Consider the following 15,497-nt stretch of genomic DNA (forward strand, 5'->3'; position numbering starts at 1 on the left):
AAATAAATAAATAAAATAAAAATATAAAAATTAATAAATAAAAATTAAATAAAGAATAAATTAATTAATTAATTGAAAAAAAATCATGATCATATTCTTCACATTATTATCATATCCTAGTGTTGTATTTTTAGGTGAGAATTTTTATCCAATCAGAGTTCAGCTAGCTCGTGTTGCCAGGCAGATTTCATAATACCAGCAGCACGCACCATTCGTGCGAGGCCTTCAGATACAATCGTGCGGGCGTCTCTTCTGTGTGAGTTTTGGGGCTCATACAGTTGATGGGCAGTTAGGATAGCCAATCAGATCACGAGTAGGTTACAGTGAGCCTTCTCGTTGGCTTTACGCTAAAAGTGAGGAACGCGTCTTGTGATTGGATACTCACTCGTATGCGGAATCAACACACTCGAAAGTCGTAGCTGGCAACCGTTTGAAAATCTGAAATACATTCTCGCTTTTTTAAAAAAATGGCCGAAGAAGGGAAAAGTGTGGATTTAATTGCAGATACACTTGCGCACTTAAGAGCTGCTGAAAACAAGCCTTTAATTACCACCGAGTCTGCTGTGGGGGAAAGATTTCAGCAGACAATGTTTTAACGTCCAGAACTATAAACTAAAGTAAGCGGCAATGCTGGGCACATTAGAGTGGACCTTTAAAGTCCTCCTGGAACAAATTGTGCTCCGCGTGCTTAGCCCATAAGGATTTGTGTTTGGGATTGTAATCGTGCCAGGGTTGTTTCAAATTGGTTGTTAAAAGAGATTCACATCTCTCCTTGGCCTGCGTGTGCCTAGGTAGTTCATTGTGTGAGGTTATGCATGCGAGACAAAACCGTACAGCAGAGTAAAGAAATAAGTCCCCTTGGGAATTTAAATGGGATATATGTAATACATGAGGAAAAGAAAAATAAAAAAAAAATAGATATCAAATGAAATTAAAGGAAACCCATTGCTGGCAGCCATCCGGACAGCTAACACCAAGGATTTCACAAATTTAAATGATCACTTATTCATTAATGAATTCCATGAATACAGAATGTAGCCAGCGTTTATCTTGTTCCGTGTTTTGAATTTCATTTCCAGTACTTAATCAAACCTTACAGGCAGCTTAAAAGAAAAATCATAATGTGCCCCTTTTCGATTACATATGTCGATCACTGCAGCCGTTAGTTGACAGCCTGGTTCAGCTTCTATATCTTTTTTTTCTTTTTTTTTTTTAGAGCTGCTGCGGCTTATATGCGGGTGCGCCTTATATTAGATTTTTTTTTTTTTTTTTTTTTTTTTGCAGGACTACTCTAGATGGTGCTCTTGGTTTAAAGATAAATGCTAGTGCAATGGAAATGCATTGAAGCATCTTTAAACCAAAATGTGGCTATCTGCCAGAATCCTCATACTGTAAAAATGAAAAATAAAAATAAAAAAAACAACAGCTTGTTTGAGTTCTCAGACAGCGCTTCGTTCAAGTTGTAAATAGCCTTGTATTGCTATCGCACACTCACGTCAACATAATACAACCTAAATAAAATTCAATCAATAATTTAACGCTGGCATTGATTAAGAGCAAGCAGCCGCCGAGTACTTCAAAGTCTTCAACCACGTGAAGACCCCACCGAGTAAAAATCCCTCTAAAATGTCACAAGAAAATATCTGCCCTACATCTTCACAAACACCATAAAGGTTTAAAGCCGTGAGCGATACAAAAAAAATAAAACACACAGCTTCCGCAGAACGAGGAAACTGAAGTAGTTTTGCTCCAATTGAGCAACACTTCTCAAACATAAGTTGCGTTCAAGAGGAGAAATATTTGTTTAAGCTTCTTGCATTGCTTTAAATTGCGTACAAATTACAGACTAAGTAGGGACAAACCATTAGTATCGATTTGTGAAAAAAAAAATGAATTTGACCATATATGGGCATACGAGGATTCCGACAAACAGTGCCAGAGGAGTCAAAAATGACCATAAGTGCTTCATAAAGCTTCATTTGTCCATCATTAACAATCAGTCCATTATTCTCCCATTTATTCAACTTTGGGGAGTTCCACAAGCAGTATTTTTGATATGTGAGCATTTTGTAAACCTGAGCGTCCTCATTAAAATTCCACAGCAATGCATTCCCGTTGCGATGCAGTTGGACATGGCACACTCAGCTCAACGGCCATGAGAGTTCAATAATCCCCCCATATTTAGAAAACAGGGGAGCAACCTTGAGGCATAGACGCGTTTGCCCATTTAAACTACAGCAAAACAAATTGATCGATCATTCATCGCATCTTCTGTGCTTTAAAAATCCATATTGTGCACCACACACTCATTTTATGCATCACATCTCACATGTTGGGACAGGAAATGACATCGAGATTATTGCGGTCATATAGTACAACAAACCATTATCTTTTCTTGTCAGGCGGAGAGCTTGTCCTGGTGTGATCATTGGACAAAATTAATAGTGTTGCTCTTTTTTTTTTTTTTTTGCCCTTAAATATTTTCACAATATTTCAAGTGTCATTCTGAATAGCAAGTCCACCGCCTCAGAATCAACCCACCATCATGGTTTATTTATCCAAAGATACGGCATCTAATTTATAATTTACTTGCCTCTCTCCCAGCTTCCAATAAAGAATGTTCAGTCACATTTCTTGTTGCAACCATTCATCGTGAATACAGTACGCCTCAGAGGACTTCACAGCGAACGAGTATCAATCAAAACGCACGCATGCACGCGTACACAACACGCACAAAGCAAGCAGAAAGGCTGAGAATTCGAACATGTTAGAAACCAAATGTGAAGAAGTTGGTCTTTCCTTTGCGTATGCAAAACAATTACAAAAGGACCGTCTAAAAAGGAGATTTTCGGATGTTGGCTCAGGAGCCAAAAGTATTTCACCAGCCAAATTCGGGCGGGTCGTGCACAGCTCATCAGGCATGGATGATGGTATGCAATTGAGTACTTTGCACAGAGGCCGATGAATATGTGGTCACGTGCTTAGTTTGCGCCATTCTTATTGATTTTCATGTGATTCTCTTCTAATTATGCCCTTGGGGTTTTTCATGCATGTATAAATTGTCATTTTTACTTTACTACTGAAGTAAAGCCGCTTAGCAGTTGACTACAGTGCACAGAGAAGATAAAGGCTAGTGCAATGGAAATTCATAACATTTACACTGCATCTTTAAACCAAGAGTGCCATCTAGAGGAGTTCAAAATAATCACAAATGCTTCACGAAGCTTCATTTGTCCATCACAACCCCTCGCTCTTGAAACGCTTTGTATATTGCCTGTAGAGCTAGAGAGTAATTGATATGCGAACGCGTGTACTGCAATGCAACCAGAACTCACTAAACACGGGGCTTTGAAAGAAGGAGCTGTGCATTAATAGGCGTTGAAAAAATGTTTCATTAAAAGGGATTTTTAGTGAAGTCATTGTCAATGCACTATTTGACACACCTAATGGGTTGATAAAGAGACTATATAAATGAAGTTGTATTGTATTGTGAGCCACATTAAGCAGAAATCCAGCTAGCTAGCAACATCCCCGCTAGCTAGCAACATCCAGCTAGCTAGATGTCAGCCAATCTCTGACACCTAAACCCCATTTAAATTGTCTAGAATGTGGTCAAAAAGAGGATGGGTTGTCACAAGCCATCAAAGAGAGCAGAGATGCTCTTTTTTTTCCCATCCATCTAGCATGTGCTAATTTTCAACAGTTTGTCTATTTGAAAAGGTGTTGTTCTTCTATCTCAGAAAGATTTTCTCTAATCACTCCAAATTTCCTCATTGTCTGTCGGGATTCCTTAACAGACAACCTTCCGCTCACTCTTTTATCCCTCGCCACAGATTATCCAGGGTGAAAGTGTTGTCTCCATACTCTGTGTGAATGTAATCCAATTCTGAGAAATGTTCTCACAGCTGAATCCAGGAATCGCTGTTGTGCATTCCAACACTTTATCTGGGCAAAGCCACAAAAACGCTTCTACAATCACAACCTACAGGATAAGTCTTGTTTGGCTGTACTCATTGGAAATGTGCTGCAGCCAGAATAAACCTGGATGATGAAGCTATACTTTGTGAAAGGAAAGGCTGCCTCGGATGAACACATGAATTTATTTACAGATAAACGTGAGTCTTAGTGAAAAGATTACCAATCACAAAGGACAGACTAATATATATATATATATATATATATATATATATATATATATATATATATATATATATATATATATATATATATATATATATATATATATATATATATATATATAGATGCTCAAAAAAAAGAAAAAAAAGTCTACTGAACATTTCCGCTTATCTTAATCGTTTCTGCGATAGTTCTTCCCGATCTATCGAAGCTAAACCGTCTTTGCAGCAGCACTAATGAAGATTGGTCAGGGTGGGTTAGCACTGCTTTTGTGGTAATGAATTTGGTATCAAACGGAAAGGCACATTTTGGCACGAAAACATGATAATGGTCTGCCTCCTAATGTAACGCCAAGTTAAACCACATCCCATTCTGGAACAAAAAAAATTAGATCTTGAAGCGATACACAATTTTATCTGTTATTTCTCTGGACTCACTGGGGGGAAATAATAATCACAGAGATTGGACGGAAAATACAATCTATGTTGTGATCATTTTAGGCAAAGCAAGGCATCTTTAGTCGTATAGCACATTTCATAAAAATGACAACTCAATGTGCTTCACACAAGCAAAGACCACACCAGCAAGCATTTACAAACAACATTCAGAAGCTAAGCAGAGAAAGCCAAAGTATCGCCAAAAAATGTTTTGAAAGAACATACTTTTAAAAAAAAAAAATGAAAACACTATTCAACAGCTGGTTGGGAGCCCACATAAAGCTTTTAGGACTGGAATAATAAGTTCTGATCGCTTTGCTCGGTTCACAGCCCGACCGCTTTTGAGGGAGTCCAATAAGATGACCTTTACAATTATCAAGTCTACTGGAGATAAAAGTGTGGCGATGATTCTCTTGGTCTGCTAGGAGCATGAAGCAGGCATTTTCTAATCATTCGCAACTCTGAATTGCTGTGATCTTTGTTAGGTTTGATTTTTGGAGTTTTGTGGCGGGCTTCACAATTTCTGTGCAACACCAAAGCAACAAGTTCTTCGTGTTTTCCTTTGACCACAACTCTGCCCAAACTTGCAAAAGAGATAGATTAATCGTTGAAGAACAACACAATTCTTCTCTTTCTTATCTTATAAATTATCTTGAAGATGGAAGCAGGAGTTAGATTAGAACAATGTAGAATAAATTGGAACAGATTGATAAATTCAAAATTTAACAGAAAAATATATACATCAAATAAAGTTCAATAAGCAGGTGTTCAAAGTACACCAATACACGTGCACTTTTCTTTTTAAATAAAACAAATGTTGCTGGAACATCTACACAAACTAATCAAAAACTATTCCAACATCTCAAACAGTTTAATGATTTAATTGACACTAAAATTAGTGGCACTCAAATTATAAATAGCACACAGTTTCAATGAAGCTTTTTTAAACATTGCATTGCACTTCCTAAATAAATCAAAAATCTTGAGCAACATATCATCCACATCAAAGTTGGTTCCCTACCAATTGCGTCTTCTGACTTAATGGTCTTGCTTTGTTTCCAGTTGCATTTGCGACTCGTGGCTGAGCCACGTGCAAACATTTCATGCCATGCTTCTACAAGTCACGGAAAAAGTGAATGCGGTCCCTTTAAATAGGAACACTTCCAGGAATTTGCATTGCACCACCTGTTGGAGTGCTCCTGATTGTGCTCACTGGATTGTGGTTCGGCGTGTGGTTGCCCTCTAGTGGTCTGGAGGCTGAGTGATTGAAAATGGTGGATTTTTCCTTAAACATGGATTACTTTTGACGCAGTCATCTGTTTTGGATGTAACAACAATAACAACCACTACAGTAATGCATCCACATGAAGAACGTTTGTTACCTTTGACAGCAGGAATATAATGGAAAAAAAAAACAACATTGGCATCATCCAAAAAAGAAAAGCTTCTTCTTTGATTCATCCTATCATGCCTTGTCTGTCCTCCCTGCGCTCCACAAAATTGCTGATTGAGGGCAACTTCATCACTGGTGTGTCACTTCACACTTGCCATAATCAAAATTTGGGGCTTGAGGTTTATTGACAAGGCAATATTTAGTAGACAGTAAGTGTCAATAAATTTCAAAATGGGATTGCTGTCTTTGTTCCAACTGAAATCGGAACTCATAAGGAAGTTACAGATACAGTCCATGCACATTTTGTTAATTTGTCACTTCCTTTGACACACAAAATTGAAGTAACCTTTAAATGAGACACCTTTGTGCAAGTGGCACAAATATATTGAAGCCAGATTGGCTTACTATTCGGCCTTCAATGTGGACTTTCTCACACTTACTGTACCAGCGCTTGCTCCAATTACGTCCATATCTCTCCTTTCCTCCCTTTTTCATTAGTTACATCCAAGTGACCTTTCGATTGCGGGCGGCAGCACTCAGAGGCCTGCGTGCAAGTCAGTTATTGATAGAAAGACGAAGGTCATTACCAGCAGTTGTCTCGGAGATGACTTTAATCGGCCCAGAAAGTGATGCCAGAACCTGGCCTCTGCATGGACCCGTTCTGAATACTGACGGGGGGCTAATTGGACCCTCATAGGGGCTGCAAAGTGGGCAGGATGTGACACTCAAGGCGAGAATTCCTCGACTGCCTTCCGTTTGTGTCAGCCCCATTAACCTTCCCCTTCCACCTTTCCTCTGCCTTTTATGTTCAATTAACGGCAATATTGAAATGTGCTACAGTTGTGCAACTTAAGAGGTACACGGGGAATAGAAAAGGAAATAATTGCGTGCTAATTTGCTATTCACGGGCTCGTCCTCGAGGTGAAGCATTTTCATGCTGTTGGTCTCATTTTTGCGCTTAACATGTTCCGTAAGGGTTGCTTGCAAGCTGATCGGTGCGTGAAGTGCGTGAAGGCATGCTGGGTTGTGGGTGTCGGCACGTCAGCTGTTCTGTATGTTTGCAATTTTCAAACCAAACAATATTTCTCACAAAGGGAGCCTACAAAGTAAAAGCTCACTCGCCTTTCGCCCTTTTTACGGATTCCGTAATTAATCACGCCACCTGACTGCATTCATTCAGGGTCCCCTTTGGTTAATTGGACTGCAGCTAGCGAAAGCGCTAAGCGATGATTTATTCAGTGGGCTGGTAGAGCACCTCTCTGCCCTCCCTCCTCTCTCAACACGTCCCCGCAGAGGATAGATGTCTCAATCCTGCACTCGGCTACACCTGGCGCGTCCTCATCCCGCAGGCCAGTTGACTGCGAGGGTGTATTTTGAAAATGGACTGCCGGGCGACAAGACAAGAGAACATTGAGCATTTGTGTGTCGGGAGAGTTCACAAAGTGGTAGCACGCTCACTGAAAAATCATCTTTTCCGTGCGTATGACAGTGCCAGGTGACGGCGACGGAGATTTATTGGATACATTTGCGGCATTCGCGACCATCTTCGTAGGTTGTCGTTTGATTTACATGTCAAGCTCTGAGATACTGCGCTTTTTGGAATGTGTTGTTCCCATATGGCAGGCGTGAGCAAACTACGGCTCGGGGGCCACATGCGGCCCGGTAAACGTTTTAATCCGGCCCGCCGAATTTGAAAAAAAATTAATGAATAAAACTTGTGAATGTTTTATTTTCCAAATACTGTGGTGTGTCAAAGACAGACATTTTGTTGTAATGCTTTTGTTCATTTTCATTTAAAATTAAATGTATCTTTTCTCTCTGATGAGGTGAGGTTACCAAAACACTCCATCTATCCGCTCCTGGTCCAGCCCCTCTGTCAAATTTTAGAACTCATTGTGGCCCACCAATCAAAAAGTTTACCCACCCCTGCCATATGGAGTATGGGTCAGGTAAAACGAAGTCATTTAAAGATGGACTAATTCATCATGGGGAACTTAAATTGAATCATTCCGTTAACCAAGTCGCTGGCGGTAACCACCAAATCCAATTTAAAATACAAATGTATCCGCCTTCAAATGTGTGGGACGTATCGTCATGTACTGTAATTTGATGACATAGCATGTTTGTGTCATTTCACACCGTGTTCACTGACTGTGCATTCTCCGGCAGCCACACGTGGCGTTTAGCAGATAATCAGTCAAAATGGAGAATGGACCTTATAATCCAGAGACGCAGGTCCCATTCATCAACATTAGAATTGCACTTTCTCTTGTGCGACTCGGTTGCAGTGCTGCCGGCATACCATTACCCTGGGATAACCACACTTGAATAGTTAATGCGGCTGTGGGGCCCCCTCTGCATTACAAATGGGCCCATCCGTCTCACCGAGACCCCCGTGGGTGGCGGAGGCTCACTTCATCCTCAGCAACTCTAATCGTTCATCAATAGGCAGCTATCTGACACCCGCCAATGTGGGATACCCAACACTGTGATGTGGTCATGAGACGGACATCCTGGTGTCAGGGAGAGGATCTGTGAGGTGATACTGTATCGGTCCAAATACCAGTGTGGGATTACGAAAGTCTCTTTCACTCATTTTGCCATAGATGTGGAATAAGGGCAAGTAGTGTAAAGAAACAAACCAAGATGATTCCACTTGTAAATAAGACACGCCCACTATTTTATCATTTGTTTTTTTTAATGAGTATCATTACACATGCAAATACGATAATATATAGTTGATCAATGATGATGAAAGTCCACATGTGACACGCATGCAGACAGACGTAGATTCATGATATCATCATTGAGTAGTCAATAATATTAGACCCATAATAGGCCATCTATACCGGATAAGGTTCATAATGTTAAAATTTTATAGAAAGCAAAATGGGTCATGTTTGACCCCAGCTATAGAAAAGTGAGGTACTCACACCAAAAAAAACTAAATAAAAAAAATATATATATATATATATATATAATATACAATTACTTAGAAACTATAACTATTACATACAAAACAAAATGGCCTCATGACAGACAACCTATTTGATGAATACTAATGTAATAAATATAAAAACATATTGCAGAAAAAAAAACAGACCCAGTTATGCATCTCAGGGTTAAAGATCACCACAATAACAATGCTAATTTATGTTAGCCCGTCCGTGGTGTTTCATATTTTATGTTAGCATTAAGCTAGAAGACTTTTGTTACGCTAAATATAACAACAGTGATGTGTTGAAAGTATTGTGATGAACATCCATGGAGACATTTTTCCTCTCTTTTGGAGAACTGTTTGCTATCTGACTAGCTGGGCGCTCTTGCAAGGGCACAATAGCGCAAAAACAAAAACAAAAAATGATTGCTTTTTTTATTCATGGTATGTTGTCACGGGAGTTGATCAATAATTGATGTTTCCAGAGAGAAAAACGTCTACCTACTTTTAAATCATCATACGTCCTTGGTAATATTTGTTCCTGTAAAATTACTTTGGTCTGGTGTGACACACAGTGGTGCCTTTTGTCCAACCTTCCTGACAGGATGACACCAGTTAAAGTGGAATCGATAGGACAAATGTTGAAGCCACTCGACTCTGCAGCTGAGCCTTGCACCTGTTTGAAGAAGTCTGTAAACACCGTTATCCCCCGGCCCAGCTCTTATTTGTTGTGGCGGTCGTCACCTCAGTACTCAGTGGAGGGAATCTGTGCTCCCTTCTCGAGCAAATAAACAAAAGCGCTGATAAAAGTAAGCACGGGACGGTCTGGGGAAGTAACAAGCACAGATGCCACGCGGGCCGTCGCCTGTCTCAGGGGACTGCAGCTGCCTTGTTGGGATGTGACAGCGCCCAACGTAAGCAGAGGAACCCCTTCCCTTTTGATCAATCAGATAAAACAGAGGAAGCGTGCATGCACCAAAATAAATACATTTCCAGATGCAACTCCATCGTGCAAGGTGACTCATTTATAAGGCTCCCAGAATCCCTGAACATACGCCCATGTCAGCTCTGATTTTCTAATGATTTTTTAACTTCATCTGGATATCAACCTGATGAGCTTCAGAACAGGAATTAAGTTTTAACTTAATTGAAATGCTGCTTATTGTTTTTTAAATGGCACTAGTGACTATATGTAGCAAAAATTACCTGTATTGCTGACGGATGCCTTTGTGGTGTCGCCTAATGTAATTTATCTCCAGAGAACAGCGCGTGACCATAAAGCCATCACATCTCAAACGAGTTGAAGGTGTTTTCGACTTTCACAATATGATTTGACGCCACTCGACTGCCCTCTAGCGGATGATATATTTTCCGCCACTTGCAAGAGTTGTATGTTAAGTGTATTAACACCAGGGGGCGCTGTTGATTCTGTTTATTATGCATGCTTTTCCTTCTTATGCGCGGTTCAATGAATCCTCTGGGAGCTATGCTGGCCATTTGTTGATTAGTTTATGCTTTTCTCGCTCTGTAAATAATTGGTGTTATGTGATCTAACAAACGTTGTAACGGTTAAAATTGTACATTTAAATTATTTGCTCTTTTTCATTACCAGGACCGATGCATTTTTTTTTTCAAACCAAGTGGTAAAAGTATACGAGAGCATATTGAGGAGTGTAACACACAGATAGAATAAAAAGGGGCTACAAACGTTTAAAAAGTACGGTTATTGATATGTCACTTGGTGTTCGGACTTTCACAAAAAAAGTGTCTTCTATTTCAAAAGGGAAGAAAGAAACTCCACATTTGTGTTTATCTAGTAAATACAATAAAAGGCCATCCATTCATCGATGGTCTATACTTCTTTACTTGCCGGAGCTTATCCCAGTTGACTTGGGGCAAGAAGCGACTTATACCGTTATCTGGTTGCAACCATTCACAACATTTAGTCATCAGTTAACTTAATATGCATGCTTTTTAAAACGTAGGCGGAAACTAAGTACTCACAGAAAACCGCAAGTACAGGGAGAAAATTTTAACTCCACACAGGAAGGCCAGAGCTGGCTTCAAACCCTCAACCTCATGATCTTGAAGCAGATGTGTTAACCACTATAACACTGTTCCACTACGCAAAAAAAAATTCCTCCATCAATATTTTATAGCACTTGTCCTAGCTAGGGTCTAATGAGCGAGATCTGGTCCCAGCTGACTGAAAGGCTGAATAAACCTGGACTATAGCCAACTGTAGCTCACATATACAAAACCAATCATTTATACTCATACTCTCACCTATGGGCAATTAATTCTGAGTCTTCACTCAACCTAATGTCCATGTTTTCAGAATACTGGATGAAGCCAGAGGAACAGAAAAAACTCACACAAGCATCGGGAGCACACTCAAACTCCATGACGGAAGGCCACAGTTGAGATTTAAACTCAGAACCTCAGAACTGTGAGGCAGATGTGCGAATTACTAGTCCACCCTTGCCGCAGGAATTGACATTAGGTTATCAATGATGATAAGTTCGTGTAGTTGAGTTTTAAATAGTTGAATAAATACGAAGTAAATCAATTAAACCGATTTAATCATCATGATTTCAATCTCAATCAAAATAATCGTGATTAGAAGATTTTTTCCATAATTGTCCAGCCTTAACTCACAGCACCATATGAATATAAAAAAGGTAAATTCGGGAAGATTGAATTTGAAATTGTTTTGTACATCACCTGAATTCCTCAAACTATGCAAAAGGTGAGTCACGCCAAACATTGAGTCCGTGGCTGCCAAAACAAGTGTAAAATATAACTCAGTTTTCATCCTTTGAAAATGTCAAACGCTTGAGTCATCTCAGGATGTGGCATTGTGAAGTTGACTCAGAGAAGCAAGAAGGTAAAATGAAGGCATGCGAGAGCGCCAATTGTTTTCTGCATACGGGCCCTTCACATAAATACAGCACTGTGCTCACTAAACAAGTTGCACGCGCTACTTCCTGTGTTTGTGTGACTCAGTTAGTACTCATAAACGGCCCCATCCCCCGCCCACTAACCTCCATCCACCCCCTCTCACAAGGAGAAAAGACGCCCCCTCACACACACGCGTTTGTGTCTCCACCCACCGTGCCTTTCAACGACTCCCACACTTTCCTCCCTCCTCCTAGTGCTTGCGCATGCGCACTCCGCCTCCCTCGTCCATGCTTTCGTCAGCCTCTCTTTTGTATGGCGACAGGGGGATGTGAGTAGCTTGTGCGCACGTGTGTTACTCATGTTCGACCCCATGGGGCGGCACAATCAAGGAAGGGGGAAACCCGGGCAGGAATTGGTGGTTGTGAAAACAACAACCACACTTTCGGCACCAGTGGCCTTCGCAGTTTGTGGATTGCGTACTTGAGGGCAAGATGGATGAACATATTTTTTATTTTTTTTTTTATATTTATTTATTTTTTGCGGTGCAAAAGCTTACAGCACCTGGTATTCCCAGGCGGTCTCCCATCCAAGTACTAACCAGGCCCGACCCTGCTTAGTGGATGAACATATAGGAAGAGGGAAAAGGGCAAGATGACATCACTAGGGGGGGGGATGGGTGAGCACGCTAACGTGGGTTAAGACCCCTCCCCTAACTGTCCCTCCCACTGAGATGCTTAATAGGATTCTGTCTGCTTTGGCCTGCTGCACAGTTCAAGAGGCAGGAGACGCTGAGCGAGCCAGTGGCCTCTTGTGAGATTTGATTTTGAATTTCAAATCGTCTCACCAGTTCCTTTTTATGGCTTGTCTGAACGTAGGTCACCGTTAGGCCAATATGAATTTGAATGTCAAACACCAACAATTGTTTTGCATTGTTGCTCAATCCTCTCATTGGTCTCCAGGTGGTGCCAATGGCTGGCATGGACAAAGCCACACAATTTCCTCCACTACGGCCACATTCTGAGAGGCTGGTGTGGCAGAGATGTGTGATGGCGTGGGGGATGGGCCTGAAGTAGTTGGGGAAGATGGAGAGGAAGGAAGTGAATAGAGTAAGAAATAGGGAATGAAGGGGGTGGCATGCGAGGCTCGCACATGCTGAGCAGAACATTGGCCTCATTGAGAAAAAACACCCTCCCGATTCATGCCCATCCCATCCACTCCTCCACAGTCAGTATCGTCACAAATGTACAGTACATTCATACTCTTGATTCAATTGCCGATGTCCACAGCATATTTTTTTTCAAAGCTGAGTGTTCTCTTTTGGGTTTCAACACTGATCACTTTTAAAATTGTATGCAAGATGGGTGCGTTATTTACATTAAAATCCCTGGTGTGAAAGTTGCAGGAGGGGGGTTGATTTAGGCCTGCCCTGCATCCAGCAAACGGTAGATGTTTATCTTGTTAAATGCAAAACACCAGAACCCATTGGAATGCGTGAATCTTCTCACACTCACGCAACTGGTATTGTTATTCTGAAAAGTACCGGTTGAGTGAAAAGTAGTCAGCATCGAACCTGGGGTGCTGAACTGAATGCATTTACAGATACGAGAATGTACAAGAAGTTGAGCGAATGCTTTGGCTTACTAGATGTATAATACTGAGCATGAACGTTTAAAGACTGAAAACGACAAAAATGGGCTGATTTCACTGTAAGAAAAAAAATCACAGTTAATTCCGAACATTCTGTGTGAATAATACTGGATTATAGTCTTCTTGTTCTTATTATTACTATTTATAACTAACTCAGGGGTAGTTTCTTTCCAAAAGCCATCACTAGCTAATCGTGGTTAGGGCTAATGTATTTGTTCTATATCTAGCTAGCTAGCTAGCTAGATTGCTAGCTGTCTGAGTAAGGTGGCTGAACTCAAAGTAAATGGAGATGGTTAAATCTAATCTACTTCTGTATATCTGTCCAGCTTGTGTTTTGGTGAAACTACCAAAATAAAGTCAAAGAAGATCTAAATGGAAGTGAATAAAAAAAAAACATTAATATGAAAAAGAACTGCATTGTACATTTTTATTGTGAAAATGTACAAGCCAAAAATGACTTTCTGAAGGTAAAACACACAAATTTAACCAGTCCCTCAGTCATTATCTCCCAGTGGCTGGCCGGTGAGTTCGTCATCATTAGTCCGTCATTTTTTCAGGCCAGCTCAGTCTATCAGTTGTAACTCCGTCATTATTTTAAGCGTGGTTCCGTTATCTTTAAATTGCAGTTTGTCACAGCTATTTTAGGAACATCAATAAAAATAATCATAACAGCACACAACACACTACTTGAGAAATAGTTTGGACAACTTTAGACCAAAAAATGATGTATCAATGCTTACACAATTTCTTCTCCTCCTCCTGCTTCTATGCAGATCATACCTGGGGTACCCCAACCGCGACATGTTTCCTTCGAGGAACACCAGCTTCTGGAAGTTGGCGCTGGCCAAGGGCTGCCATTTTCGGCCACCTGCGCCACAACTAATAACTGGTTTTACGTAGTCTAAAGTCTAGTCTACTTTCTGTCCCCAAATTATATTGTAATAGAAAATGTCCTGAATCTGCCGTAACACCCAGCGAGCTACAGCGTTGTCTGCAAAATTCCTAAACGAGGTAAATTGGACTTGCACCAGCAAAAAATCAAGATGTGCCACTTTTTACACCGAGCACTCGTGCACCTGTCTCAGAAAATAGCGTCCAGAGGGTTTAAACTTTCACATACGAAAATCATAGATTGGATTTTGCCAGAAAACACCTCAAATATCTTAAAATGTTTATGAACTCTTTGAAAATAAATTACAAAGATTAATTTGAACCAGATTGATGATAAAGGTAAAGTTATGACGGAAACACACAACTTCGACGCAAAGCGTACCAAATATTGATGATGAACGTTATGCCAAACTAAAATCATGTCATTTCACAATTAAGATCAAATACGAGACATAAAATAGCAAATGTTTGTAAAACAAGTACACGTTAGCCTTAGATTATCTTTAGATTAAAATGTGACTGAATTTGTGAAAATCCCAAATGCTAAAAAAATGCAATTTATTTCAATTTAATTTCTCAACATTTTTACCTTCAATGAGAAATTTCAAGCTGAATTCACCGAGATACTCTCAAATATCAGCCATCTCACTGACCTTCTCTGAAATGTCTGGAATTAACCAAGCCTAACATTTAACCCCAAAAAACAGCAAATAAATAAGCAAATAACTCTAATTTGACCTTTTAATCAAGAAATCAAGTGCTTTGATTTAAAAAAAAAATAGCATTGAAACTCAATCTGGTATAATAAAGGAAACGTTAAAAAATATTTTTAAAGGGTTTTAGTCAGATAAATTCGCTAACAAAATTCATTTTTCTTCATTCATTTGAAGATAAATATATAAATTATTACTGTGGTAATCCTCTCTATCGCTTACAAACGTTTGATGGGGATGCATGCCTTGCACATTTTGCATTTAGTTTTAACAACTCCCCATCCATTGTATTTACGCGCCATTTTCACCAGTAGTTGCAAATTGTGTTGTGCACATACGTTGTATTGTGCAGTGTAGTCCGAAGAAGGGGATATGGAGGGGGGTCAATGGGGGTTGAGGCGGTCCAGTGCCGTTGGTGGCCCACTTATCATATCTCCGCC

The 15,497-nt window shown here is 40.1% G+C and overlaps 1 protein-coding gene across 2 annotated transcripts in view; it reads right to left on the reverse strand.

Annotated features, from left to right (window-relative positions):
* Nucleotides 1-5,692, reverse strand: part of LOC148339720 (metabotropic glutamate receptor 4-like) — a 139,136-nt gene extending 133,444 nt beyond the window's left edge. For both annotated transcript variants that reach the window (XM_088289522.1, XM_088289524.1), the window contains exon 1: nucleotides 5,596-5,692. The gene's annotated coding sequence lies outside the window, so the exon portion shown is untranslated. The remainder of the gene's footprint in view (nucleotides 1-5,595) is intronic.
* Nucleotides 5,693-15,497: the final 9,805 nt, after the last annotated feature.

The sequence above is a fragment of the Idiotropiscis lumnitzeri genome, chromosome 3 (assembly GCF_059441095.1).
Source record: "Idiotropiscis lumnitzeri isolate Australia: NSW breed Sydney's pygmy pipehorse chromosome 3, RoL_Ilum_1.0, whole genome shotgun sequence".
NCBI lineage: Eukaryota > Metazoa > Chordata > Actinopteri > Syngnathiformes > Syngnathidae > Idiotropiscis > Idiotropiscis lumnitzeri.